The following is a 24,935-nucleotide window of genomic DNA, read 5'->3' as shown; positions in this document are numbered from 1 at the left end:
GTACTGAGGTGAGTTGTTAGTAGTAGAAAAACCATGATGATTATTTGTACTCAAGTACCACCAGTGGGATAATATTGGGATTAAATATATATGTTTTTTTACCGAAATGTAAGGTAAAAACTTGCATAGACAGATGAGTGCAGAAGGCCTGACAAATCTGAATAACTTGTAATGTGAACAATTTAAAAGCAGTGGGCTATGGATGTAATTTACTGAAATTGATGAAATAAAGGTAAACTTCTATCTGATTCTACCTATTTGGGTTTTGGGTTTGCCAAAGGAAACCTTTTGGGTTAGCCTCCATCTGTGTTAAATTCGTCAACCACATACAGCTTCGCATGCAGGACTCTTTCTGACACGGAGGCTCTGTCTGACGGAAGTAGTGTTCCTGAAAGTGAAAACCCCTCTCTACGTCAGCACTGCTGTTCAATAATGTCAACAAAGCCATTACAAGCTTCAACAAAAGCGTATACTTTTATCCACCAAAAGCGTCCGTCATAGAGATGATTTGATGCAAGAACGGGTTGATACGTAATGGCGATGGTTCTACTGAGCTCTCGTCTTGCAGCAATATCCAATCACTTCGAACATTGTCAATGCTTACTCCTAACGAGGTCTCTCAAGTAAGCACAACTATATCTGACATACTTCTACTCTTTTCCTTTTTTGGGACCCAGGCACCTATGCACTTCGAGAAGGCTATTAGAAGAGCTGGGGCACTTCTTGATCAAGTGTTTGGCAGCTGATTTAAAATGCCTTCCCGTTCTTCCACGGAACCCGTGTCTTTCTGCTAAGATGAGGTTCTGAACATCTAACACAAGCTCAACCTGATCACCTACAATAGTGTTCTGCAAATATCTGTCCAAGTTCTCAAGGAAAATGGTAGAAATTTCATCAGTAGACATAAGAATGTCAGGTTTCAGAAGTTTTGCCAAAACAGTGAGAAGCAAGTTTTTCAGCTCGGCATGAAGAGCGTGCGCAAGGGGTTCGTGCTTCTGAAACGCTGCTATGAATTTCGTAAAAAGCTCTGATACACGGATTCAAATTCTGCAGACACATCTTTCCTTTAGAGGTTGTTTACAATCTTGAGGTGCTTTGCTGACGACGCGACATTCTTCAAATGTTTTTTCGATGGCAGAACTCAACGTCTGTCATCTTGTTGGGATGTTCTGAATAGAGCTATTATCTGGGAAGCCTCCCTTTTTCCGGCATTCTCTATAACATGTTTTTATTGGTTTATGTTACAAAGTGCATTTTTCACTATATTCACTTCTTCAATGCACATTTCAGAAAAGCAACAAATCTTAAAACAAAATGAACTTGTGACTATGCCGAGGACAGGCAAATTTTCTGACCTCAGAATTAAGAGTTGCACCCATGGTACTCTCCTCTTCTTAATCAACCAGCTATTAGTTTATTAACTACTCTTTAGAGGAGAAGAATATAGAATTTGTAAAATTGGAATACAAGTCAATTTGGACAAATTCATGCTGGTATGGTTCATTTCATTAAGCTACAAGAAATTATCTATCCTTGAACAATACCACAATGTGATCCTTCAACTGCACCCACCATACAGGCCAATTGTGTAGTGTTATTAGTTGCATATGTTTACAGCAGTTAACAGACACTTTGGCCTCAGATAAAATTTCCCACTGTTCTGTTGCTTCTTTCTGAACTGCATTAACCAAGAGACCAGTACTGCTGGATTTGCAGAGAACCTATATTATCTAAAAAGGTCTTTCAAATATATCATTTTTTCAGCTTCAGTTTTCAATTATACCATGCTCCCAAAACGGGAATTTTAGGGGCTTTTAGGGGAGTTAAGGGACTTTCTGCATAAAAAGGGACTTAGAAGGGACTTCAGTAAAAAAAGGGGACTTTAGGGACTGATTCTGAGCCCTGAATTAGTAGCAGTATGCTCCTAGCACCTTTTTTTCAAAATCCCCTTCAACACACAATTAAATTTTTAACTAAACACCGTCAACCAGTCCTGAAGCATTGCTAATACGTCCTTTTGACAAGCTATGTGGGCATAGTACGTTTCGATTTATTTCAATGCAATTACAATATTTCCCAAAATTTTCGCCTTAATAACCTTAGGTTTATTAGTAATATTACTAGCACCAGTAGTTACAGCAGTAGTAGAAGGAGTAGAGTTAATAGTAGTAGTCTTTGTTTTAGTAGCAGTAGTAGTAGTAGTAATAATAATAATAGTAGCAGCAATATTAGTTGTAGGAGTAGAATTAGTATTATTATGATGCAGATATTGTCTTTTGGTTAGTTCAACATCCCCCACAACAAGCATTGTACGTTTTAATCTCAGATACGAAACTGTTCTGAAGATATTGCTGATATGCCCTTTTGACAACCTGCATACGGATTGCAGGTTGTCATCCGTACAACAGATATTTTCAGAAATATTCTATAAAAATTTCATTTTCATACCCTTAGGCATAGTTGTAATAGTAGTCACAGAAGTAGTATAACTACTTAACTTTATACAAGAGAGAGAGAGAGATGGAGAGAGATGGAGAGAGAGAGAGAGAGAGAGAGAGAGAGAGAGAGAGAGAGAGAGAGAGAGAGAGAGAGAGAGAGAGAGAGAGAGAGAGAGAGAGAGAGAGAGAGAGAGAGAAAGATAAAGAGAGAGAAAGAAAGATAAAGATAAAGAGAGAGAAAGAGAGAGGGGAGAGAGGGAGGAAAAAGGAAAGAGATGAGAGGAGAAAGGAAAGAGAGGAGGGGAGGAGAGAGGAAAGAGAGGAGAGCAGAGAGGAAAGAGAAGAGAGCAGAGAGGGAAGAGAGGAGAAGAGAGGAAAGAGAGGAGAGGAAAAAGAAGAGGAGAGAGGAGAGGAAAGGAGAGAGGGGAGGGAAGAGAGAGAGAGAGAGAGGGAGAAACACACAAATTAATTGAGATCCAAGTCCAGTATGTTTTTGGTATATATATTTTAGTTTTGTCGTCAAATCTACCATTTCTTTACCATGTTTGACCAGCTGAGACGTATTCCCCTAAAATATAGTAAATGATTTTTAAATTCATTTTGATGGAAAAAACATCTTTGTATATTAAAAGCTTTGAAGTTGCCGCAAATATAGCAAACCGATTTAAGTGAGAGGTTTTAGGCATATACCCCCCCCCCGCGGAAAATACCCCCTCCCCCCCAAAAAAAATACCCCCCGTGGAAAATAAGGCTTTCCAAATTTGAGAATTTTATTTGAGTTTTATTTTTTTTAAAGCCATCACAACATGAAAACCACATAAAATAGGTCCTAAACCCCAGTGGCTACTACATTTTATATTAGACTTGTGTAAATAAATAATTTTATTCCGGTAAGAATGATCCCCTTACAGGTAAAATGTGGTTCAATTCTGCTTTCTAGGGTTGTAATGAAATAATCTATAATATGCTTAGGACTTGTTCTGGGGATGAAGGATGCCAGATTACCAAAATTTATCCTTGTTGACCAACCGAAAAGCAGTACTGGGTAGACAACTAACGCGTCTCAAGTTTGCATTAGATAAAAATACAAATTCAGCGTCGATGACACCTTCAGATTTCTTAAAAATTATCGCCTCATAATTAGCGGTCACCCCCTTAACAATGCCATGAAATTTCTTTTCTTCAATCATGACGTCACAGCTATTCAATACGGCTGGAACCGCATCGCTGAAAATCTTTGCTGCATATTGACTAATTTGAACAAGCAGCTTATCGCCAGAAGGCTTTATGCTGTGAATAGCTTCATAGCCAGGGATTTTATTAATAGCATGAGCCTATAATATATGAGCAATAAAGTCTTCTAGCTAGTTCAAAATCTGTCACAACTTACACTGAAAGGTCGAACTTAATAATGTGAGATGTGATTGTGTTATTGGTTTATCAGCCTATTGACAATCTACACGATGATTCTTTGTTTTGGTTAAGTTCAGCATCTGCCAAAACATTCCTTGAAAGCTCCACCTCAATACCCTTATCTTTTTGCAGCTTCTGTAGCTGCTTTGGGAAGCAACAGATTGGCAATTCAAGATTTTAGAGAAAAATTCAAACTTATCAAGTTGAAACTTAATGGATCTTTAAACACTTGTTAATGATGCTAAATTCAAATTGACAATAACCCAAGTTAAAATAATGAAACTTAAAACACCAAAAGTATCTTAGGCAGCAGTCAAAGTATCTTTGGGTGGTTTTGAATAGTCCGTAGCACGTCTATCGCCTATAAGCAGTAGTATTCAGTACGACCGCCTATAGCCGTATTCAGTATTGATTCAGACTTCGTTATTTTAACGCTAAATTTTTTTCGGACATAACCCTGCTAAAGCTGTGAAATTTCCCTGTGAACTTTCTTTTTTGATTTTTTTTTTCGTCAAATTAGTTCAACATTTGGATTAGATTAAGTTGTTTGATATAAGGAAAATTTAGTGTTATTTTTTTAGATTTTCGTAGTATAAGGAAATAGCCGCACAGTGTTGTCACGACTGTTACAGTTAAATATTTCAGAAAACGGCGAAATAAATTTGCCCGTATTATCTCTGAATAGCATCCGGAAACATACGGTACCTATTCTGGGCGTTCTTCTCGAAAACATGGACTAGATACGTCCGGGAAAAAAGCAGACCTTGAAGCACGAGTGAAATTATTGGCTGCCAAGCTACAAACGGATGTTGATAATGGGAGAGGGCAGGCAACTCTTCCTCCCAGAAATGTGACGGATAAAGAATTATTTTATCCCCTAAATCTACCCAGAAAGAACCTGCAGCTAAGAAAAGTCTCGAACCGATGCTTTTAGACGACGGAGGCGACTGCTCTACAGATCAAGATTTTGCTCAGGTAGAGTTGATGCAGCTCCGCCTTGCTATGGCCGTAAAAGACAAATTCATTCAGCTTCAACAAAAGCAAATAGATCTATTGCTAAATCTTGCGGTACCTGAGCTGAAAGAGGATGTTGCCAACCAGCTTTAACAACAAAGCGTTTCTAAACAAAGTCGCTCATAGTTCCACAAGTCGACCACACACAGAGCAGAAACAGAAAAGGACGATTTGCAAATATTTTGGTTATGGAAAATGCAACAAAAGTAAAGCTTCTACTTATGTTCATCTTTGCAAGTTTTATGCAGCTAATAAGTGCAAGAGTCAGAACTGCAAGTCTGATCATCCGAACCTGTGCAAGCATGGTTCGTTACGCCAGTGCCCTAACAAACATAAATACAACTTTGTCCACACCACGAAACAGGAACTGTCTCCAAAGCAGCAACTGACGAAGGTCTCCAAATACCAAACATCCTAGGCGTTTCCCATTGAATAATCATAGAAGATCGGTTTCTAACGAGAGAGGTATTTCCCCTTTATATTTAATGTACCCTAGCCAAAATGCTGCTCCTTTCTTCTCAGGTAACGGCCAAGTTGTTCAACCCAGCCCGGTTCTCCCTCCCAACTGGAGTATGGCGAGCCACTGGCCACCTCTTGGGGTCCCTGCAGCCTCCACGCCCGTTGTCCCAACATGTTCTAATAATTTGGGAAACTTCCAGCATTTTTCGGCAATCTACCCCAGGTAGATAAAAAGCAAGAAATAGCTAGTTCCTCCGACATCCCCTCTTTTCTCCTTGTTAATGCCCAGTCTCTATGCAACAAAGTGACGGAACTTTCGACAAGACTAAATGACAATAGAATTGATATTTGCTGCATAACAGAGACGTGGTCTGCCAATGAGTTTAACACCCAGATAAGTAACTATAATTTTCTCATCAAGAGTAGGCGAAACAAGGAAGGTGCTGTCGTCACACGTGGAGGAGGAGTAGGTATGTATATTCGAAACGATATACCGCATCAGATATATGAAGGCTCTCAGAATACCGACTACGAACTGTTGTGGGTAATATTGAGACCAAAAATTCTTCCCCGTAAGTTTTACTCGATCGTAGTTGGAGTACTCTATTTTCCGCCGCGGTCGAGTTACAAGCGGAAGTTCATAGCTCATCTACAAGCATGTTTAGATGAGATTATATTGAGACACCCAAACAGTTCTGTGGTTCTTATGGGTGACTTCAATGACCTGCTACCCAGCTGGATTGAACGTTCGCTAGGCTTGAAGCAAGTTGTTCGTGAAAAGACAACTCAAAAGTCTGTCATTGATCTCATCTTCACAGATATTTCCGATTTCTATAGTGATCCAGTGACGTTGCCGAGTCCTTGATAAAAGTACACACTTCTGTGTGCACTGGTGTCCCAGGGAGGAAAAGAGAATAGGAACCAAGCAAATTTTTTCAAGCCAGCCTCAGACTGAGCCTGGAAAAGAGCTACTCACAAAATGGGTTATTTCGAAAAACTGGAAAAGTTTGTACGAAAACTGCAATGTCAACGACATGTATAGAATATTTTCCACTGAATTACGGATAGCTTATGATGTGTATTTTCCAGAGAAAACAGTCACAGTAAACTCAGCTGACAAGCCCTGGGTTAACTCGCGCCTGAAAACGCTGATACGCAAACGCAACAGGCTCCATAAAAAGGAGAAGATAGGTGAAGCTTCCAAGCTGAGAAATCAAGTGGTCTATGAATGTAGATTGGCTGAGAAATCATACGGCTCAAAAATGAACGAGCTCATGACCACAAATCCAGCCGGTTATTATAAAGGAATACAACTTCTCACTGGCTCCTCTATAAGGCAAAGTGTAAGCATATACGACGAATCTGGGAATAAGCTTGACGCAACCGCTATTAATAAGTATTTTGCTAGTATTTGCAGAAGCAATCCACCAATTTCCAATGTTCCCCCCTTGGCTTTTCCATCTGAAATACCTGTGATTTTCCCTCACGAAGTTGCAAAGGTTCTTGAGAGGCTTGACCCCAATAAGGCAACTTACCCTGGAGACATTCCAGCAACCCTGTACAAAGAAAACGCAGCCTTTCTAGCTGAACCTCTGACTGCCTTTTTTAAACCAATGTATTCTGAGAGGTACCTGTCCGGATGATTTAAAAAAAAAAAGCAGTTGTAACGCCAATGCCTATAATTTCGAATCCAAAAGGGGTGAGGGATCTACGACTTATATCTTTGACCCCTATTGTATCTTAAGTTTTTGAACGTTTTCTAAAGAAATGATTACTAGAAGATTTCTGTGATAAAATAGATCCCTGTCAGTATGGATTTATCAAAGAGTCTAGCACAGTACATTATCTCATCAAAATTGTGGAAGAAGCCCTGGAGCATCTAGAAAATAAAGATACATTTGTATAAATATTGCAAGCAGACTTAGAAAAGGCTTTCGACAAATCAAGCCATCCGGATATTCTCGAGTCAATGAAAGATTTTAGACCTTTTTAATTCGGATAGTTTATAGTTTTTTTACACGGACGACAACAGTGTGTTAGTGCTGACGGGGTACAATCGGATTTTCTTGAAGTTTTCTGTGGAATACCCCAAGGTACCCAAACGGGACCTGTTTTATTTTTAATACTGTGTAACAAAATTGCGACTTGGCATGAAAAGAGAGCGAAGTTTGCAGATGATTTATCATTGCTGATACTTCATAAGCTAGGATCCATGATTAGTACGCATGGCATAATTCGCCGTTTGGAGGCTGACTGTGAAGAAAAACGGCTTTCAAATAATAGGAAAAAGTCAGCACTTATGAGAGTCTCGTTTTTGAAAAAAAAAGCTCCTAGTCAAAGTGATACAAATTGTAAATAATATGACAATTTTAGGTGTGAAGTTTAGGTGTTACACTGTGCAGACGTCAGCATAATACATTCAAAAAAGGCATTGGTCTATTGTTTTATTTTTTATATTGCAATGTCTGCAAAGAGGGGTTGAGCCACTTGAATTAGAAAACTGATACAAAAATGCCTGAAAATTTAGCCCATTTGAGCCTGACTGAATTCTATTATATAATTTAGAAAAGTGCTTATTGGGGAAGGAGATAAATTTGGTTTATTCTTATTCAACTGTACCTCTGATAATCTCCAGCAACATGTCTTTAATGGGGATTGGTCTCCCACTTAGCTGGTCAATAATTAGAGATTTTCTTTGCAATTTGATCAATGTTATAAAAATGAACTTAACTCACCTTCTTCTTCGTCACTTCCTTTGACAGCTTTCAGTTTCTCCAATCTCCTTCTTTCAAGCTCATCAAGCTCCTCCTCATTCTAAAATTGGACATTTTGTTAAACTTGTACTATGTTTTTGAAAAACTTTGACATATCTCCTATCCCCTAAAGCCAACAATGTATATACTCTATCCACAACTCTGCCCCCCCCCCTCTTGATAAATAGTGTCTATGCCCATCTCTATAATTAAATCTATATTATAAAGTTGTTAAATCAATTTCATAAATTAACTGGAAATAATAGTTAAACAAAGGACTTTAGCAGTAAAGAAATAACCACTAGGATCCGATCCAGCATTTCTCAATTAGCAAGTATAACTGCACCCAGTGAACAAAAAATACAAACAATTATCCCACAAAACTCCCCCTGTAGACAATTTTCCCACCAGAAATCCCCCCTAACTTATTCCATTCATTGGGGAATCAAACTCATAGATAGAAAAAAACATGATAATGCACTGAATCAATAAAAACACAAACAACATATTTTTCAAATGTCATGCTTTCCACAATAGAGTTTGTCCCAGACGGAACAAAGTTATCCTTTGCCCTATATTTATGTAAATTACCTAATTGATATTGATTACATATGCAGAGTCAGAAAAAGATATGCAAATCAAATTCATGCTAAGAAGGAAAACTTCTCCTGCAGGAAATTTTCCACATATGTAAAATAACAATAGGATTTTTAAAGTTAATAGTATTGTGGAATACCAAATTCAGAGAGTTTACTGAAAATTCTTTTATGTAATTTTGGAAGTCTGTAAGATGACTGAATTCTAACTAACCCATTGACTGAACATCCATAAAAGGTAAATAACTTGACCAGAAAAAAACTGTTGTTTTTTTTAATGAGGGGTCACTAATGTCAGTCATCACAAAAAGTATAAAGAGAACCTTGGGAAGGAGGGGATTTAAACCTTAAAGCTTTGCAAGTGCATTCAACAACTTCTTTAAAAATTTTGGCAATTGGATGAACCAGTGTAGTAATTGCATACAAGCCACAGAGACAGACAGAAATACATTTTATTTTATACATATATTAATTAACAAAACTTTTTCCACAAAATAAGTTTTTCAAAGAAAAGTAAAGAACTCCATGAAACCAAAAATGAGCAAAAATAAAATCAAATAATCTACCAAGTGTGACACTACCACAAATCAGCATCAATAAATAAATGAAACTCAATACAAACAGAAATTACAATAAATAACCAAGTCAAACTCAAAACGAGCAGAAATTAATATGAGTACGGCTCAAAACCCCTATACCTTCCCTTTACTGCACTTTACTGAAAAAAATATAAATATTTTTACATTTATAACTTTAACAAATCAAATGATATTAACATTTTGATTAAAATATCAGTATGTGTATGTTAAACTGACAATGAACATTCCATTTGTATTTTTTTCAGTAAAGTGCAAATTATGTTCTGGCCATTGGAAAACATAGGGGGTTTGATCCCTACTCGTGTTAATTTCTGCTCGTTTTGAGTTTCACTCGGTTATTTCTTGTAATTTCTGTTCGTTTTGGGTTTCATTCATTTATTTATGCTGATTTGCGGTAGTTTCACGCTTGGCAAATTATTTTATTTTTGCTCATTTTTGGTTGAATGGAGTTCTTTACTTTTCTTTGAAAAACTTATGTTGTGGAAAAAGTTTTTTTTAATTAATTTCTGTTTGTTTTATATTGACATAGTATCAAACAGTTCGTGGTAACGAACTGTAAGTAAGGAGCGACCCGGCTCAATGGTAACCGAAACTCTAAAAAACGGAATTTTGGTACCAATGGGTACATCAAAAGAATCAGATTTTTATTCTGATTTCAAAAATATAAGTTTCATCAAGTTTAATCTTACCCATCAAAAGTTACGTGCCTGAGAAAATTTGGCTCATTTTCGAAAAAAGGGGGAAAGACCCCCTAAAAGTTATAGAACCGTAATGAATTCACACCATCATATTCAGCGTATCAGATAACCCTACTGCAGAGGTTTCAAGCAACTATCTACAAAAATGTGGAATTTTGCATTTTTTGCCAGAAGAAAGATCACGGGTGCGTGTTTATTTTTATTTTTTTCCCCAGGGGTAATCGTATTGACCCAGTGATCCTAGAATATCATAAGAGGGCTCATTGAAATGGAGATTTAATGTTATAGTGCCCTTTTTAAGAGACCAAAAAAAATGGAGGGCAACTAGGCCCGCTCCCACGCTGATTTTTTTCCCAAAGTCACCCAATTAAAATTTTGAGATAGCCATTGTGTTTAGCATAGTCAAAAACCTAATAAATATGTCTTTTACGATGACTTAATCCCCCACAGTTCCCAGGGGAAGTGCTGCAAGATATGAACTTTGCTTATTGCTTACATTTCGTAGTGGTTATGGGGACGTATACATACAATTTCAGGAAGGATTTTTGTCTGGTGGTGAGAGAGGGGGGCTGGAGGAGCGGATTGATCGGGCGACAACTTCAGGGGAGGTGGTTTCTTTGGGGTACGGGACATTTCTCTGAAGGGGGCGCCGGATTTCCAACCATTATTTAAAAAATGATAAGAAATTAAATTAAAAAAAAACAAGTACTTTCAACTGAAAGTAAGAAGCAACATTAAAACTTAAAATGAACAGAAATTATTATGTATATGAGGGGGTTCTCCCCCAAGTCAATACATCGCTCTTTACGCTACAGTTTTTTAGTGCTTTCAAAAGAGCTATCTATTCTAATTAAACGGTCTTTGTGATTCAGGGGTTTGTGAATTAAAATTTTTTTTAACTTTTAACGTAAAGAGCGTGGTATTGACTATGGGGAGAACCCCATCATATACGTAATAACATATACGTAATTAAAAAAACAATAAAAAAAAACAAGCAATACGGCTCAATAGTAAGCAGAACTTTTAAAAACGGAACTTTGATGTCAATAAATGTATCAAAAGAATGGGCTTATAATGCTGATTCTAAATATATGAATTTTATTAAGTTTAGTATTACTCATCAAAGGCTACAAGCCTCAGAAAACTCACCTGATTTTTTAAAGAGGGGGAAACATCCCCTAAAAGTGAAAAATTTTTAATGAAAATCACACCGTCAGATTCAGCGTATCAGAAAACCCTATAACATAGGTTTCAAGCTCATATCTGCAAAAATCTTCAACTTTGTATTTTTTGCCGGAAGAAAAATATACGAATATAGAAGTTCGTTACGTAAGTTAATTTGTAAATTACGTCAGAACCAAATTTAGAGACAGCCATTTAGCAAAAGAAAAGTAAAATTTTTATGCAAATTTTGTTTATTTATTCAATGACCGCGAGCCAAAATTAAAGCTGCATTAAATAAAAAACGATCAGAAATTAAATAAAAAAAACAAGTTTTTTAAACTGAAAGTAAGGAGCGACATTAAAACTTAAAACGAACAGACATTATTCCGTATATGAAAGGGGCTGTCCCCTCCTCAACGCCTCGCTCTTTACGCTAAAGTTTGACTCTGTCTCACAACTTTATTTTTTAAAACAATAAAAAACTTTAGCGTAAAGAGCGAGGCGTTGAGGAGGGGACAGCCCCTTTCATATACGGAATAATTTCTGTTCGTTTTAAGTTTTAATGTCGCTCCTTACTTTCAGTTTAAAAAACTTGTTTTTTTTATTTAATTTTCAGGGAAAAAGAAAATAATAGTTTAAATCTTTTCTTTTTTTTAAGACTTTATAGTTTGGCCTGCTATTTGTATGCTAGAGAAAATTTTTCAGCTATTTTTAACAACATACACCCTTTTAAAAATCTGGACACAAATATTAGTGTTTAATTTAGTTTCATACCTCCTCTAGTTGACCTAAAATAGTAAACTTGATACCATTTGCAAAAAAAAAAATCTGTTTACTTTCTTTGATAGCTTGCATACACTTACACTATTTTGATTTGGTTAAATTTAAAGAGTAGAAGTAGCCCTGAAAGTTTGGATATAATACCCTCAGTTGTTTTTGGGATACTGCTAAGATGCCTTATTGAGAATTAGCATTAACCAGCACATTTGATTTAATCTCAACTTAACACCTTTGCCCAGGGGACTCTGGGGGGGGGGGGGTGTCATCCTTAAATATATAATTTCCAGAACTTTCAAACACATTGAACAAAATGGATCTAAGCTTTGATTGAATGTGTTTGGGGAAACGGTGGACATGAGAGGGGGGTCAATTACTCTCCACTCACTTTTGACAATTAAAAAGGGGCATTTCAGTTTCCAAACAAATGAGCCCTTTTAGAAATTTTTACAACAACTTTCTATATAAACCTTATATGCCCCCTGGTCATAACTTAAAGCCCTTACGCTTATGGCTTTGAGGGCGTTATCCTCCTAAGAGACCTAATTTCCAGAACTTTTCACTACGTTGAACAAAATGGATATCTCAAAATTTTGATTGGATGTGTTTGGGGAATGGTGGGCATGACAAGGGGGTTAGTTGCCCTTTGATCACTTTCGATTATTAAAAGGGCACTAGCCCTTTCAATTTTCAATTGAATGAGCCCTTTTTGTTGTTTTTAAAACATTGCTTTCTATAAAAACCTTACATGCTCCCAGGGCATAACTTACAACCCTTGACCTGAGGGTTGTGGGAGGGGGATGAGTTGTCATCCTTAAAGACCTAAGTTCCAAAACTTTCAACTACATTGAATAAAATGGTTATGTGAAAATTTTTATTGGATGTGTTTGGGGAAAAGGTGGGCGTGAGAGGGGGGTTCGTTGCCCTCAAATCACTTTTGACTATTAAAAAGGGCACTAGACCTTGGATTTCATATTGAATGAGCCCTTTTTCAAGTTTCTACAACAAAGATTTCAATAAAACCTTATATACCCCCAGGGCATAACTTACAACCCATGCCCTGAGGGTTGTGAGGGGGTTGTCAACCTCAAAAACCTAATTTACAGAACTTAAAACTACGTTGAATAAAATGGCTATCTAAAAATTTTGATTGGATGTGTTTTGGAAAAAGGTGGGCGTGAGAGAGGGGTTAGTTGCCCTCCAATGACTATTGGCTACTAAAAAGGGCACGAGTCCCTTAAACTTCCAATCAAATTAGCGTTTTTTGAAGTTTCTACAACAATGCCTGCAATAAAAACCTTATATGCCCCTAGGGCATAACTTACAACCCTTGCCCTGAAGGCTGTGGGGGAGTGTCCTCCTCAAAAATATAATTTCTATCTGGAAATCAACTATGCTGAACAAAATGGCTATCTCAAAATTTTGGTTCGATGTGTTTTGGGAAATGGTGGGCATGGAAGGGGTGTTAGTTGCCATCCAATCACTTTCAACTATTAAAAAGGGCACAAGCCACTCCAATTGAATGAGCCCTTTCAAAGTTTCTATGACAACTTCTTTGATACGAAGTGCCCTGCTCTCAAGGAAAAAAATAATAAATAAAACATTGTGCCAACATGGGAGAGAGGGAGAGAAAGAGAGAGGGGGAGGGAAAGAGAGAGAGAGAGAGAGAGAGAGAGAGAGAGAGAGAGAGAGAGAGAGAGAGAGAGAGAGAGAGAGAGAGAGAGAGAGAGAGAACTGATGGATCTTTCAACAATTAATACCATTATACATCAAATATTCAATTTGATGTTGTTTATACTTTCCAACACTGTTCAAGACGCATACAGTTTAAGTAAAGCACCAATGACGCAGTAGGTTTTAGACTTTTAGAGTGAGAGAAGGAGGCGATACCCAAACTCTTGTTTGTAGTGATTTTTGTTTGTTTCAAGCTTGATTTGCATATTACATCTAAGTTTCACTCGTTTTAAGATTTATTTATTTATTTACATTAATATTTATTGTATGTTTGTTGACATTGATTGTTTATTAAATTTCTGGTCGTTTTAAATATCATTTGAGCTTCAATAGCAAAATATTTTTTTTTGTTTTAAGCTTGATTTTCATATTCAACCTAAGCATTACTCACTTCAAGATCTATTTATTCATGTGAATTATTACTTGTTGTATGTTTTATTTATTTATTTATTTATTAATACCAAGATACAGTAAGCTTTAACAAGCTTGTCGCACAAAACAATTATAAAAAAGTCTATAACAATGTCAATGACATAACAAAAACATACAGTAACTGAAAAACATTGGAAAAACAATATTACTGGAACATGCAATAACATACCAACTTAACAGAAACATATCTGTTAATAATTGAAACCTACCAAAAAGTAAACTTACAAAATAATTGTCACGCTGTCGCAAATCAGGTAATACAAAAGTAAAAATAATTTCAAAATGGATTGTGATAGGACCTAGTATAGAAATCTGTAGAGGCTAAACTACTTTTGAAAGACTGGACCGTGGCAACTATTTCTGATGGAAGTGAATTCCAAGTCTTCCACACTCAGCTAGACAAAGAGTTTTGGCATAATCTTTTCTGTGAACATGGTGGGTAAATTTTGTGTTGGTGTTGACGGGTACTACTGTATTCTGTAAAAGTGAAAAAGTGAGTTGGGGTGATATTATCAATGTTCCTAACAATGTGAAATGTATTTATTACATCGGCTCTATCACGTCTGAACTGGAGAGAAAGCAACTGTAGTCTTTGCATTTTCTGGTGGTAAGGTAGATGACTCAGGTATGGTATGAGTTTGGTGGCCCTACGTTGCACTCCCTCAACCCTCTCTATATCTCTCTTATTAAGGGGATACCATACTGATGAGCAATACTCCAGTAATGGACGTACAGTGGATACATAAAGTGAGATTACACTTAGAAAAAGTACGCCTTAGACGTAATAATTGCTAATTAGCCTTATGGATGATGTCTGATACACGTTGATTAAATTTGAGACTTGAATCAAAACAAATCCCATGGTCACAAACATATTCTACACTTTAAATTAATTTACCAACAACAAAGTAATGGTAATGTTGAGGGAGTCTACGCAAATAATGCACATCATTGCACTTGGTTTCATTAATGAACATAGAGTTTGCAGTACACCACTGGCCAAGAGCAACCGAATCCTCTTGAAGTAAAGAAATCTCTTGTTCACTCATGACTGGCCTGTAGATTTTTACATCATCTGCAAACATTTTTATGGTTGAATTCCTAACAATGCCTGGTAAATCATTGATAAAAAGGCAGATGAGTACTGGCCCAAGACAACTGCCTTGTTGAACTCCACTTATGACAGAAATAGGTGATGACAAGGCATCACCTGCTGCAACCTCTTGGGTTCTATTTGTAAGATAATCTGTTATCCATGCTTTAGTTTGTGGGCCTATAGCATATAGTTGACATTTGTTTATCAGAAGTGGAATGGAAATTTTTTCGAATGCTTTGGAAAAGTCAATATAAATACAGTCAAACAAAATACCATTATCAGCCATAGATTGAAAATCACAAATCACCTCAAGAAGTTGCATGTTACAAGATTGTTGTTTACGGAAACCATGCTGAGCAGAATGCCATAAATTGTTTTCCTCAAAATGTCCTTGGATTCTACTCACCACAATTTTCTCCATTATACTGCAAAAGATTGATGTATTTGAAATTGGTCTGTAATTATTGAAATGGGACTTTGAACCATTCTTGTACAATTGCCTAATGATAGTTCTTTTCCAAGCTGAAGGACATTTACCAGATGAGAGACAAAGATTAAAGAGATATGTGAGTGGCACAGCAAGCACTGATGTAAGTTCACATAACATCACATAGGAAAATCCATCAATATCTGGTGCCTTTCCTGGATCAAGATTTCGGAGTGTCAGATAAACCTGCTGGACTGTAAACTCTGAATCAACAAATTCTTTTGTTAAATCTGGAGGAGGAAACTGAGTGTGTGTTTTGGTGTGTGTTTGAGTAAATCTGAACCAAATACCTTATTGAAGAGTTGTGATTTTACAAAATCATCATCTATATGTAAAAAAGTTAAGGGATCTATAAAGGAAGTGGATGATGGGATTGTGAAACTTGATTCCTTCTCACATATTTCCAAAATCTTTTTGGGTAACTTTGGACTGATGCTATAACATTTGTCTCCACCTCTTGACGATTTAAACGAAAGAATTTAGTTGCTCTATTTCTAGTTCTTTTATAATTTGACCAAGAATCTAAGGTTTTAATTCTTAAATGATCACGCCACCTATCACCTTTTTCTTTTACCATTTGTACAATATACCAAGTAAGGATCTGTCTATTTTTAAAAAAACTGTCTACTAGTATATATTGGTACATATTGATCCTTACCTTCTATAAGGGCCTGCTTAATAAAATCAAAAGATGCATCAACAGTAGCATTACATTGCTGTAACTCCTCTTGTATAGAAAGAGATGAAATATAATCTGAAAATGCAATGTAATTTCCTCTATCATAATCATATTTGGGAGATGATTTGGAATATCATAACGACCTACCACACAATTTAGTGATATCACCAATACCAAGTGATCACTTTTTCCTAGTGGTGGCAAAAACTCAACACTAGTAACATCATCTGGTGATTTTGTAATTACAAGGTCTAAAATTGAAGGGGTTGGGTTAGCATACAAGTATGTAGGGTTTTGAATATGCTGATGCAAATAATGCTCTTGTAAAGCTTCAAGTAAATAATTTTCAAATGACTCATCAGAAAGTTGTTTTGTACCCGATGTCTAATCAATAGAAGGTAGGCTAAAGTCACCAACTACTAGAAATTTAGAACTAGATAAAGAGACAGTGGATAAATACTGCAATATTTTTCTATTATTAAATGAAGACAATTCACAAACACTAGGACTACAATATAGGGCTATAATTCTAAAAACAATTGAAGACCCAGGTAATTTCACATCAATTACTAAAGATTCACTTATAATTGAAAAGATTGGGTCATCGACTCCAATATACTTTAATGAGGTATGAACATAAATGAAGATTCCACGCTTATAGTTATTATTTAAAATGAGATTATAATCAGGCACTTCCTGGAAAAATATAGCTGGGTGCTGACAATTCTTGGGTAGTGATTCTGTAATAACAATAACATGGGGTTTGTAGGTTCATATTAGGGCATGAAATTCATCAATTTTTGTAGATAAACAGTCTGCATTTGTATAAAGAACAGATAAGTTACTTTGCTTGTTAATACTATGTAGAGGCAGGGAAAAGGTTTTTAAAGGGCCATTCTGTTGTTTGGGGTAATGTCAACCCATTTTAGCACGTTTTTTGTCCCTATACAACCATTTTTAATTCCTAAATTTTGCTCACCAGCAGCAGCTCTTTTCTTGATTTCTTCTACTAATTCTTTTCTGTGTACCCAGTCCTCTTTTGAGGTATCAGCATAGAAAAGAATTTCTCCCTTTTTAATGCAGGACTGTGTTAGGATGTCAATTTTAGTTTTAAAGGAACTGACTGAGAACGGTAAGGGATCTGGTTAATTGGATGAGTTGGGAGCGCTTGAGTTGGGGTTAGTTCTTGTCAGCCTTTGCAAATTGGTCACTGCATCTACATCAATTTGAAACATATTTTTAAGGAAATTTTGTAAGAACTGTAAGTCATTGGTTTGGGGTGGAACACCATATGCAACAAAATTCATACGTCTTTTCAGTCTGTCATTTTCTTGTAGCACCCTCTTTTGAACTTCAGTTTTCAGCTTAACGTCAATGGTATGATTGACTATTTTCTCAACATTGGCCATGGACACCTTAGATGAGATAATATTTTCTAGACTCTTAACTCTAGCATTAATACCTTCAAGAGAGGTGCAAATTACATTTTGAAAACAAACATACATATCTTTCATTTCACTACAGTGCTCATTAAGAGCTGACTTTAGCAGCTGGGGAAGTTCTTGCTGGGCTGAACCTCTAAATTTACACATGGGGAATACCCAGGTGCTGCCAAGTCAGTCATTCATTTTTACAAAGATATCATATTCAGAGGAAGACATTGATAGGCATTGTGCACACAACCATTGGTCACATTTATCACACTGCATAGCACAAGAACTGTTGTCAAGTAAACACCCAGCAACAGCATATTTATCAATACCTTTTTCAGGAGTAATTGGTTTCTGACGTTAGTTACTTTGTGGAAGGGGCATCACACTGGTAAATAGGCTAGCCTACTAAACTGGCTATAATTCCAAAACTTCCAGTAGGTGTGCAGATTCTATATCAATAATCAAGTATACTGAGGCTACCAAGACTACTAAGGTGAGGGGTAACACAACAAAGCAGAACATACACTTGTATAGTTAGTAGTACCCCACTGTCACAACTATAGGCTACTAGTAAACATAGCCAGCAATAAATGAGGAATAAAAATCCAAATATGCTCACTCTATGGAACTAATCAAAATGTAGGAGAAGAAAACAAACCTTGGCCAATTACATGTGGTAGGCTGTTATTTTTATGTATAGGCTATTTCGGTTTTTAACTGCTTTTCTTATTTATGCAATATGATGATTGTGGTGGCACTATTGATCATATTGGTATTAGTCGTATCGTATCGTATTGGTGGCGTATTGATCAAACCCTGAAGAAAAGAAAGTAGTTGATAGATGGTAGGACTGTATAATAAATGAAGTACCCTGGAAAACTTGAGCAGCTATAATTCTTCTCTAACTTCCAACGTCAATTGAAAATATTTACTTTAAGCTTTAAACTGTCCAAATTTAAGCTATAGTCCTTAAGCCTGTCACTGGGAACTAACACAATGTATTTCAGACTTTTCTATAATCCCTTGTTGCTGTTGAGTTGCATTATATTGTTTTTGCTATGATTGTTTATTTAATTTCTGTTCGTTTTGGTTGCATTTATTCTTCAATAGTAATTTCTGGTCATTTTGAGTTTGAATTTTAACAGGTATTTGTATCTGGTAGCTTAAGTTTAAAATGGCCTTTACTTTTCTTTGAAAATCTTATTTTTCGGAAATTTTTCTTTAATTAATTCTTGTTCGTTTTTTATTGCAAAAAGTTTTAAGTTTTTTAAAAATTCCTTATTTCAAAATCAAACTTGAAAAAGAAAAATGTTCATCAAAGCATCAAAACTGGTATCAAAGTGAAAAAATGGGTCTGTGTCAGAACTAGAACTTTCAATCTCCAATCAAATGAGCACTCTATGAAGTTAATACGAGCATCCCTTTTATAAGAACCATACATGCCTTTAGGGCATAACTTAGAACACCTTCCCCCGGGCATTGGGGGGTTGTATTGACACCAGAGTTTTTCTTATCCAACCTTTGAACTATTTTTTTTAACAAAATGTTCATTTTGTTAACATAAAATGTTCAACTTTCAATTTACAACTTTCAATTTTCATAACTTAAAACACTTGTCCCGGACTCTAGGGGGGCTGTGTCAATCCCCGGAGTTTTTGTTATCTGATGTTTGAACTATTTAAAAAAAATTGCTATCTCAAAATTTTTATCGGATGCATTTAGGGAAAAAGTGGTGTGGGGGAGGATAGTTGCCCTCCCATCTCTTTTGACTCTCAAAAACTGAACTAAAACTTTCAATTTCCAACCAAATGAGCCCTCTGAAGTTTTTACAAGCATCCCTTCCATAAGAACTATATATTCCCCCCGGGCATAACTTACAACGCCTACCCTTGGGCCCAGGGGGGCTGTGTCGACCCCGGAGTTTTCGTTATATGGTCTCTGAACTATTCTTAAAAAAATGGCTATCTCAATTTCTTATCAGATGGGTTTGAGAAAAAAGGCGTGGAGGAGGGGGGGCGAGGTGCCCTCCAATCTCTTTTGACTCTTAAAAAGTGAACTAGAACTTTTAATTTCCAATCAAATGAACCCTCTTTGAAGTTTATAAGAGCATCCCTTCCATAAGAACCATATATACCCCAGGGCATAACTTACAACGCCTCCCTCTGGGCCCTGGGGGGTTGTATTAACATTGGAGGTTTTGTTACATAATATTTGAACTATTTTTAACAAAATAGCTATCTCAAAATTTTTATCCAATGCATTTGGGAAAAAAAGGCGTGGGTGGGGGGGCAGGTTACCCTCCAATATCTTTTGACCCTTAAAAAGTTAACTAGAACTTTCAATTTCCAATCAAATGAGCCCACTCTGAAGTTTACATGAGCATTCCTTTCATAAGAACCATATATGCCCCGAGGGCATAACTTATAAACCTTGCCCTGAAGACTGTGGGTGGAGTGTCCTGCTAAAAGATATAATTTCCAGAACTTTCAACTACGTTGAACAAAATGGCTATCTCAAAATTTTGATTGGATGTGTTTGGGGAAATGGTGGGTGTGGAAGGGGTGGTAGTTGCCTTCCAATCACTTTCAACTATTAAAAAGGACACTGCCCATTTAAACTTCCAATTGAATAAACCCTTTTTGAAGTTTCTACAACAACACTTTCTATAAAAACCTTATAGGCCCCCCCATGACACAACTTACAACCCTTGCCTTGAGGGGTGTGGGGGGTTGTCATCCTCAAAGACCTAATTTCCAGAATTTTCAACTATGTTGAATAAAATGGCTATTTCAAAATTTTAATTGGATGTGTTTGGGGGAAAGGTGGGCGTGAGAGGGAGGTTAGTTGGGGCCCCCCCCCCCCAATCACTTTCGACTATTAAAAAGGGCACTGGCTCTTTGAATTTCCAATCGAATGAGCCCTTTTTTCAGTTTCTACGACAAAGCTTTCTATAAAAATCTTATATGCCCCCAGGCAGGGCATAACTTACAACCCTTGCCCTGAGGGCTGTGCGAGGAGTTTCCTCCTCAAAAACATAATTTCTAAAGGGAAATCAACCACGTAGAACAAAATGGCTATCTGAATATTTTGATTGGATATGTTTGGGGATATGGTGGGCCTGGAAGAGGTGTTAGTTGCCTTCCAATCACTTTTGACCCTTAAAAAGGGCACTAGAACTCTTGATTTCTAATCAAATGAGCCCGCTTTGAAGTTTATACAACAACCCCTTCCATATGAAGCGTCTCTTTGAAAAACAAATAAATAATAAAACATTGGAGCCGTATGGCCTTTACTATAGGCAACGCTATAGCGTTGCTTGTGATTCGAGCATCCCTTCCATTAGAACCATATATGCCCCCAGGGCATAACTTACAACGCCTGTCCACTGGCCCTGGGGGGTTTTGTCGACACCAGAGTTTTTGTTATCTAAACTTTTCCATGGGGTGCTTCCAGCCATGTTGAGGGGGATCAAAATTGAAAAGTATACTGGCGTGTGCTTCTTCTGGCATGAAAATTAAGTGGCCAAACCACCATAGAGTGCTTATGGTAAGCTGACAAGAGTTGGGGGTCTGATCTGTTACTGTCAGCAGTTGGGTGTTTGAGACAAAGTTGTACCACTTGATCCCTTTGATTTGTCTTAGGAAGCTTGTTTGGGCCACATCTATGGCATCACAAACAGAAGCAGCTGCTGGCCAAGTTTCAGCACCATAGAGAAGGACTTATATTAGGGTTGTGTTGTAGATCTGCATTTTGCTTTTTGGTTAATGTTGGGCTTTGACCACAAGGAACAGCATAATTGAGCCATAATAGACACAGCTTTTGTTATGTGCAACTGGACTTCCATTTCAATTGAGCTGTTACCCAAGACAACAGATCCAAGATAAGTAAAAGACTTGACAACTTCAATAGTGTGCCCTAATACATTGAATGATGGTGAGTTGGTGGAATTTCCTGCCGGGTTGATGATCTGTAGTTTTTGTTTTCTGCCAGCTAATTTATAAGATTTTAAAGATATGCTAATACATTTCCTAAATTAAAAAAAAAAATTATATGGCTTAAAATTCTACTCAAATAACAGGAATGGCATTTTCAGAACTAAAGCCAGAGAATAAGAAACTGATAACTGAAAATTAAGGTAAAATGTTGCTTTGTCAAAATTTCAGTAGGTATACACCTGTCATGTAGTCTGGGCAAATTTCAGAAAATTCTAGAGGGAGAAGGAGTGGCGGTAGGAACTTCAAAATAGCTTCCTGGGACATACTTTAGCCGGTAAATTTTGGTAGTTCATATTATTGACTTATGAATAAAGTAAACATACTATTTGATGCCTTTTTTTTATGCTCACTACAAATATAATAATCATTTTTGTTGGAAATGAATTTCATCCCTACCCCTATATACACCAATTCAGGGTATATATTTGCACATTAGGGGGGTGGTGTAAAGTTTAAACTTACCTCTCAATTGTATCAGAAATAAACTTTACCCCCACCCCCCTAATGTGCAAATATATACCCTGAATTGATATATATAGGGGTGGGGGTAAAATTCATTTCCAACAAAAATGATTATTATATTGTGTAGAGCATAAAAAAGGCATTGAGTGGTATGTTTACTTTATTTGTAAGTCAATAATATGAACTGCCAAAAATTTACCCTTTACCCTGTAGAACCATCCCTGAAAGTTTCATTTTCCTAACCTAACCCCTTTCCAATACAGCCAAAGTAGAATTTTACCAATATATGTGTTATAAAGGTGAAACCTTGCATAATAGATCTTCTGCTTAAATGAATTACAACAAAATTGTTTTCAGCTTCACAACTTTGCTCAATCCCAATTTATAAGGTTTTAAAGATATGCAAATAGCCTACAGATATCTTAGCTGTGCAATTCAACAAGTTTACTTTTTTAGACTGATTCTGAAGGCTACTGAGCTCACTTTTACAGAAGACAGATCTAAGGTGATGCCCCGCCATACAGATCAGGGGTAGCCTATGTAAAAACAGTCCTAGGTTTGTGCCCATTATCTTTTTTACAGGAAGCTACAAACCACCAATTATCCACTGCCCTATTGTAAAGTAATTTGCTCTAGCCCATGGGCGCCCATAGACTGAATTTTAGGGGGGGGGCTTACCTGGTCTAATCGGCACTTCCAGTGCTGTATAATTGAAATCTCAAGACAAAATATCATAGGCAACGCAATAGCGCTTCCTAATTAAAGAGCAATGTGGGCACAATATATTGTTTTTTTAATGACCAGGGCACGTCTTACAGAAAGAAATGTCATAGAAGCTTCAAAGGAGCTCATGGATGGCTACCAGCTCCCCTTCCCCCATGTCAATCTCTTCCCCAAACACATCCAATCAAAATTTTGGGATAGCCATTTTTTTCAGTGTAGTTTTACGGTCCGGAGATTATGACTTTGAGAATGACAACCCCCCCCCCCTTCACAACCCAAAGAGCAAGGATTTTAAGTTATGTTCTGTGGGGATATAAAGTTTTTTATAGAAAGGGTGGTTGTATAAACCCCAAAGAGGACTCATGTGATTGGTAATCAGAATCACACGTTGTATTTTCCCAAAACGCATCTGATAGAAATTTTAAGATGGTCAGTTGTTGTCATAGAAACTTCAAAAAGGGCTCAATCGGTTGGTAATTGAAAGGGCTAGTACCTTTTTAATAGTCAAAAGTGATTGGAGGGTAACCATGCCCATCATTTCCCCAAACACTTCAAGTCAAAAATTTTATGATAGTTATTTTGTTTGATATAGCTTAAAAGTCCAGAAATTATGTCTTGAAGGATGAGAACCCCCTGACAGTCCTCAGGGCAAGGGTTGTAAGGTATGCCCCGAGGGCATTTAAGATTTTTATGGAAACAGTGGTCGTGTAAACTTTAGAGGGGGCTCATTGGATTGGAAATCAGAAGTTGAAGAGCCATTTTTAAGAGTCAAATTTATTTGAGGGCAGCTATATTTCCCCCCCCATGTCATATTTTCCCCCAATGCATCCCATAGAAATTTTAAGATAGCCATTTGTTCAAAAATAGTCCAAAGATCTCATAACATGGCCTTTGGGGTTGACATAACCTCCCAAAGTATGGGGATAAGGGCTTTAAGTTATGCGCCACGGGGGATGTAAGGTTTTATGGAGAGGTGGTCTTGTGAACTTTAGAGGAGGCTCATTTGATTGGAAATGCATAGATCTAGTTCCATTTTAAGAGTCAAGGATGATGGAGAGAAAATACCCCCATTCCCCCTGACATCCTCTTTTCCCCAAACACATTCAATTGAAAATGTGAGACAGCCATTTTGTAGCCAATAATCCAAAGAGAATATGACAATGTCTTCAGTAATCAAATATAAGAAATATTTATGTGGACATTGAACTAAATCAAAACAAACTATGAATATGTAAACTTTCAAAAAGGTGACAAAGCAATATCTCAAAAACAATGTATATTATTAAGTTAGAAATTTAAGAGTAAGTTGTGGGGGATTTTGAACTAGCCAGAAGGCACTATGTATATACTTTTAGTACTACAACTACAGTTACTGTAACTAATGACGCTAAGAGTATTAAGGTGAAACTTCTAGGAAGTGTTTAGGGGGCGTTCCAATTAAACAAAAAACTGCATACATGCAGGTTTTCAAAAAGGCATATAATATCATAGGCAGCACCACTCTATAATATCTAGAAATATCATTGAAACATTTAAAGAAGCTAATTTGATTCAAAATTAAAAATTCTAGGGTCCTAATTTCCGAGACAACTATTTTGTTCAGCATAGTAGAACAGTCCAGCAACTATGTCTTTAGGGATATTCGTCATATCAAACCCCAACAATTATGCCAAACTATGGATTCTTATAGAAAGAAAACAAAAAGATATAAAATATTATTTTTTTTGGTACTCTTTTACTAAACGGACTCTTTTTATATAGTGCATGTTTGTTTAATGCTAATGAAATAAAATTGGATGGTAAAAATTTACAATTGTGCCCTATGATAAAGAGACATGTTAAGAAAACAATTCTTGCTTTAAAATCTGTATAATGATCCTAGTTATCATATTATCCAAGGGGAGAACCTTTATCCTCAAATATTTTCTCTTTTTTCCTTCTTTTTCCAACTTAAAATAAAAAAATTAAATTTTTTCCATGCTT

At 36.6% G+C, this 24,935-nt stretch overlaps 1 protein-coding gene and 1 long non-coding RNA gene across 5 annotated transcripts in view; one reads left to right on the top strand and one right to left on the bottom strand.

Moving 5' to 3' along the window:
* Nucleotides 1-24,935, top strand: part of LOC148954182 (phosphatidylinositol 4-kinase type 2-beta-like) — a 109,036-nt gene that overhangs the window by 43,747 nt on the left and 40,354 nt on the right. The window lies entirely within an intron of this gene.
* LOC148954183 (uncharacterized) overlaps nt 1-24,935 on the bottom strand; it is a 29,122-nt gene that overhangs the window by 982 nt on the left and 3,205 nt on the right. For 2 of the 4 annotated variants that reach the window (XR_016141498.1, XR_016141497.1), the window contains exons 1-2: nt 18,643-18,779; nt 8,060-8,138 (exon numbers count right to left, since the gene is read on the bottom strand). This is a non-coding gene — a long non-coding RNA (uncharacterized LOC148954183). Of the gene's footprint in view, nt 1-8,059; nt 8,139-18,430; nt 18,578-18,642; nt 18,780-24,935 lie in introns of those variants that run through there. The other 2 variants (XR_016141499.1, XR_016141496.1) reach the window with 2 other exon arrangements.

The sequence above is a fragment of the Artemia sp. Qi Xiang Cuo genome, chromosome 3 (assembly GCF_049724085.1).
Source record: "Artemia sp. Qi Xiang Cuo chromosome 3, ASM4972408v1, whole genome shotgun sequence".
In the NCBI taxonomy this organism is placed as follows: domain Eukaryota; kingdom Metazoa; phylum Arthropoda; class Branchiopoda; order Anostraca; family Artemiidae; genus Artemia; species Artemia sp. Qi Xiang Cuo.
Note: the sequence above shows the minus strand (reverse complement) of the source record. Positions and strands in the feature narration are given on the sequence as shown.